Source organism: Lichenostomus cassidix, chromosome 1Aa (assembly GCF_008360975.1).
Source record: "Lichenostomus cassidix isolate B80296 chromosome 1Aa, HeHo_3.0, whole genome shotgun sequence".
NCBI lineage: Eukaryota > Metazoa > Chordata > Aves > Passeriformes > Meliphagidae > Lichenostomus > Lichenostomus cassidix.
The window spans coordinates 10748407-10754371 of NC_139480.1; the positions used below are offsets into that span (position 1 = coordinate 10748407).

At 39.7% G+C, this 5965-nt stretch overlaps 1 long non-coding RNA gene across 1 annotated transcript; it reads right to left on the minus strand.

The window, feature by feature from the left end:
- Positions 1-243: 243 nt before the first annotated feature.
- Positions 244-5643, minus strand: LOC146443154 (uncharacterized). The gene is made up of 3 exons (XR_014856723.1): positions 5529-5643; positions 775-867; positions 244-556 (listed from the first exon to the last, which is right to left on the minus strand). It is a non-coding gene; the product is annotated as an uncharacterized LOC146443154 (long non-coding RNA).
- Between the last annotated feature and the right edge of the window lie 322 nt (positions 5644-5965).

Below are 5965 nucleotides of genomic sequence, written 5' to 3' on the forward strand. Positions count from 1 at the left end.
TGTCTTTTCAGAGATGTCAATATCTCTTATTAGGCCCAACCACTTATAGGAGGTAGAAAGGGTCTGTGTTTCTGATGAGGGATTAATCTCTCTGAACTCCAGTTCTCAAGTGCTTGCAGCTGGAGCTGCAGCACTGGCTGACATTTCTTCAGCACCCTGCTCTGTGTCATCAGCTCATCAGGTTTTATCATGCAGTTTTGTAGTCTTTGGGGATTTTTCTGAAAGTTCTAGTTTCCCTGTGACTTTAAATTTTTCATAATGTGACTATTTTATTGTGGAAAATGTTTCATTTACAGCCACAAGCCCTGGAAAGGAAAGACTAGCATCTATAATTATTAATGTCACATTTAAAAATTTAAAAAGCCACAATTATAATTGCCAAAAAGTTGATCACTGCTAAGTGTAGCCCCCAATCAGAACTGGAGACAACTCTGGCAAGCAGCACATGCTGTGGTTACTGTCAGCTGCCAACTGCAGGGATGTCTATGTTTTCTCATCCTGAATCCTGGTCTCTTCTGAGAAAAGGAGCCACAGGACTCACTAGGATTACAGGAGTCTGCAGGTAGAGAAAGGAGGAAACAAAAAGTAATCAAAAGTAGAAACAAAAGAGCTTTATGTCAGGTGTGAAAGGGAAAAAAAGAGGAGGAAAGGGAAAAAGGGCAAATCTACAGGTGCTCTGAGGAATGGAAGAATGTGAGCAGTGGATGAAGGTTGTCTCAAGGAGAAGAAACAGTGAGGGAGGAGCACAGAAGAGAAATGTGGGTAAGTCCCTACCTTTCAGGCAGAACCATCAGTGTGCCACTTCCCATCTGAGTGCTCATCCTCTCCTGTGGAGCCTTGTTGGACAGGAATCTGCCAGATGCTGATCTGAGGTGAAGGAAAACAACATACCCTAAACATCTGGCCAGGGATGTCTGGCATTCAGAGAGAAGGAACAGTCAGGAGAAATCCTTTGGGAGAAGGAAGGGAACAGTGACAAGGGCTTTCTGGGAGTATTGCTTCTGTCTCTCATCTATTTATACTGCACAACATTGCACCAGAATCTGTGCCTCTCTAGCTGCACAATGTCGAGCATGTTGCAAGAGCTGCACTCAAATAAAAGAAGGGAAATACAGTGAGAAAAGGAACTGTGGGTTTTATGTACCAAAGAAACTTGAGACAATCCTACTGAATGATAATTTATCTCTATTTAAGGGTTTCATTCCTACAATATGTTTGCTGTGAATTTTCAGCTATCTTAAAACCTGAAAGTTGAGTTTATGCAACATAGATTAAGTTTTTTCTTTTTTTTGGTAGACATGTACTATAGAGGCATATAAATATGTCATTAATGCCCCACCAGTACCCTGTTTCATTTAAAACTCACTGATTTTCTGTTGTGCAGCTTTCTTTTACAGTTTTCTGGGAAGAACCAAAGCTTCCCAAATAAGTGTATGCTTATTAAAGAAAAGATAATCTACATAAAAGCAGAAGTTATTGCACTGTCTTGACTAGAGTTATGCAATCCTCACTAAAGGGGCTTTTAACTCCAATTTCATGCATTTTGCAGCAATGGAAAACAATGAGGCAAATGTATTTCCTAGCTGTTAATTGTTAAGAGGAGCTTACAATATTCAGTGTAAATGTCTAACACAGTTCTTATTGCAAGGTAAATGCTAACAACCTACAATGCACTCACAATACCACTGTGTACTCTGCTTATGTGAGATAATTATAGCAAATGGGAGAGCTTTCCAGAAAAAAAGGGTTCTTCAGCTCATCTCCTCTCAGTACACAGCTGTAATTTTAAAGTCTATGTATCATGGCTTTATTTCATTGGATAAATTAGTAATAAATAAATCCATCACTTATTTTTGTTGTACCATTAGGAAAGCTCTCCTGCCTTTACTTCTCTTTTTCATATGCCTTATCAACCTCATTAGATTGCCAAGTCAGGGATTATCTCATGACATATTTTGCTCTCAGCTATGGCTCAGTAAAAAAGACCTATATCTCATTTAGAGTCTGCTCACTACTGTAATATAAAGTAATGTTAATAAAGAGTACAAAATAGTAATTCTTCTGTGCTGTCCTTGAAGATCATTCCATAGACCAATACTCAAAAGTAGACTTCAATCAAAGGAAGTTTTCTTTTTTCATGTTTTATCACAGCCTTTTCTTTCTCTGCATAACTCTTATCTGCTCTCAACTGTTCTGCTCAGTGCTGTCCTGAGCACTCCCTATCTACCTCAAAAGTCCACTCATCAAAGATTTATAAATTAGATGAATGTTTCATCACCTCTTAAGTTACTTAAGTTAAATACACAGATTTCCCTTTCTAAACCCTTCTTCAAATCCCCCTCAGCCCCTGGATTTCATTTTGTGGTTTGCCTTTGGCCATGCAGTATTTCATGCAAGGGTACCCTTTTTCCTACAGACAGCACAAACAAAATATCACCAAGAAAATTTATGGCCTTAAGAAATTGCTTCACAAGACCTGAAATAGCGAAGCATTCTTATTAATCCTGAATGTACCATACTACAGGAAAGTAACATGGATCCCCAGTGACAGACCATAAACCACGCTTCTTCCAGTTTTAGTACCTTTCTCAGAAGAACAGCTTCTGTGTTTAAATTTTAAAATAAATGTTAGATATTTAAAGCAAAAGGATTCCTTTTGCCCTTCAGATGCTTAGCCAGTCGTGAGGCACACCAGGAGCTCCTTTGCTGGTGCTGACATCCAGCTCTCATGCTGCTGGTGCCACAACTGATTACACTTTACAGAAAATGAGAACTGCTACCAGCAGGTCCAGGAAGGCTCAGCCTTCCTCCACCTTTCAAAGGCTTTGATTCAAAATGTGATTCACAGCTCCTATATGATTTTTTCCCCATGTAGATATACATTTGAAGCAGTATGACAAGCAAATAATGTTTGCTTTTTTTTGGGGGGGTATGAACACAGGACATATTTTTCAAATAAAATAACTCAGAACATTGTATTAAGTGATGGACTTTTTTCACACACAGCTAGTTTTTTCAAGGTCAAAGTTTGTTCCAAGTGAAATCCAGAGGAGATTCAAAATTGACTGCAGTGGCATTGGGATATTGCATTAAAGGCCATGTTCTCTCTTAAGAGCTTAACTTTCACACACACAACAAAATCAGTGGTATGCATGTGGCATAGTATTTTACAAACTTTCTCATGGTTCATAGTATTATTTTTATAACTCCAAGTTAGAGCTGGAAGAACAGGAAAAAACTGTAGCAGAATCCATCTGCTTGAAATATTTAGTGAGCAATCACAACCTATCTAAAAACAAAATGAGAGGAAAAGCAGCTTCATTTCCTTGGAGGGCCATTTGAGTAATTTTCAGCCACTTTTGATTTCATTCTGTTTTCCTTTATCCCCTTCTTTCTTACAAGAATCCTCCAGTCTGTCTTTTCCCTCTTTCCATTCCTCCCATCTTAATCCTTACATAAGAACATAAACACCCTTCTGCTCTTAAGATACATGGACATCTTTGTTTTCCAAAGCACATTTCTGCTGAATAGAATGCCATGTTCTGATATAACTCAATAATGGCATTTCATGGGTATTACCTCAGTTTTTCAGAGTCCAGCTCTGGACAGCTTCACCTGTGCAATCTTTGTGCTTGTGATAGCATTAGTGTTTGGGAAGGATATAAAAGTGTCCCAGTGACTGTCAGATGTTCACTTGCCTAAGCATAAGTGTCTGATGATGAAATACCCTCAGGCATCTGAGCCATCCCACAGCAGTAGCAGACAGGACAGAGGAACCCTGCAACCTCCTGCCTGTGTTTGGGCAACACAATCAACCCACTTCTCTTTGAGGATGAGCTGCTGAAGGAGCCCTGTTCCCAGAATTAAGCAGCTCTCTGATAGCTGTAACCATTATATAAGGGAGCTTAGATGGCATAGATGTCATACAAACACCTGCATATATATATATGTTTAGATTATATGTCTTGGTTTAGAGCCAAGTTTTGTTCACATGCTTTCAACTGGCACAAGCAGAACTGTGATCATTGTCATATTTTGCCAAAAAATCCCTCATTATTCAGTGACAATTTTGATGCCAAAGCAACATGGGCTTCCTAGAAGATTAAAAAAAAAACCCAATCCAAAACAGCCAAACCCCAACAACCTGTTATTTAACAATCACTTTTAAAGGAAAGGAATGTTTTCAGTCAGTTTGATACACAACCAAAATCATACCAGACCAGATAAAGTATAGGAATCACCTAATATCTTCAATCTGCCCTGCATCAGAGGATGATCCTTATCCAGAGCAGGAGTAAAGCCTCTCACTGTGACACAGCATGAACTGTAATTCCAAAGACTTTTACGTATTAACAGATAATCTTGTGCTAGAATAAAGTAATTAATAGTAATCTTGTACTTTATATATAGAGACTGCAATGTGTAAGGGTTTGTTGCCTTTCTGAGCTTGAGACTGGAGTGTAAACAGCTTTTTAAAAACTAAACTTCCATTATTGCAGTTCAGAAAAAACTTACTGGCTTTAGTGAACTTTAACTCAAAGATTTTGGTTCCATACACCAATTAAAGCTTGTTTGTAAACATGGTGTTTTATCAATACAAAAGTGCTAGATTGAAATCAATACTGTAACTGATGTTATTTTTCAAGAGAGGCATGTATTTTATCCATTACATAATGGAGATGTCAGAGACTGAAACAGTTCATGCCTCAAACATTGATATAAAGTTTTGCTCATTATAACAAAAAGTGTATAAAGAAGCTACAATCAAAGAAGCCTCCCTGAAGATACCTGACTGGGACTTAGGACTGAGTCAAACTGCTGAGATTAGATAAAGGAAACCCTATTGTTCAGTCATCTCAGGCTGAGGGAAAGGAATGCATACACAAAGGCCAAAGCCACCAGCTGTGCTGAGAATCATCCCTGGCTGAGTATTGGGGTGGGGCAGAGCACAGCTCACAGAAGCCAGGTTTACACAAACCGGCCCAGCTGTGGAACCCCCAACCCCACATCCATGGGACTTTCACGTGAGAGGCAGCTGAGGGGGAGTCACAATCCATCACAGACCCCCCAGAGTGCTAGGCCTTGCACCACAGGAGTGCAGGTGATGCAAGCAGAGTCTGCAGCTAGAGGCTGCCCCCTCCCCCGGGGGGACATGCCTGGACATTGCCCCTGGTCTGAGTGTATATTAACCCATGGCATCCTGTGCTTTTGGGGGATCATCACCACAAAGAAGACCGGCTGGAGAGGATCAACACAACATCATTAGGATCCACAGATGGTGATATTTTCTTTCTCCCTCTTTCTGTCCCCCCCACCTCTTTTCCTACTTCTCTTTTGTCCCCTCTCTCTCTCATATTTTCTATCAAATAAAACCCATACTATTGACTGGCATATGGTCTCATTTGTACCTTAATTCGGGCAGAGGTATTTCCAAAGAACCTTAATAATTGGATCATAACAGGAGATCGGCTAGCTACAGACATTTACAACAACTAGACCAGAAATCCCTGATATACAGCAACACCAACTCATGATTCAATCTCACACTGCTATGGAAGATTCAAAAAACTACAGATGCCAGAAGGATCTTGAGACACAGAAACCTTCCATGGAGTTTTACATGGTAGCTGTTTCTCAGTCTTCACATCAGAGTCAGTTTTGACGCTTGTGTTCTTGATCCTGCAAACTGCTGAGAAATCTGAAACAATGCTTAATAGAAGGCAGCTAGAAGTGCTTAGAATTTCATCTGCTTGTGACTTAACTGTGCAAAGTGTTGGAGAAAAGTCCATAATAAAAAATGCTGGCCAGGTTGATGCATGAACAATGTCTTCTTCAGTAAAGTAGAAATGTGTCATTTACACACAATAGACACTCTTCTGTTGAGAAAAAACACAGGCTCGGATATTTTACAAAAGCAGCTACTCTTCAACCCATCGAGTTCCTCACCACTGATATAATTAAAGAG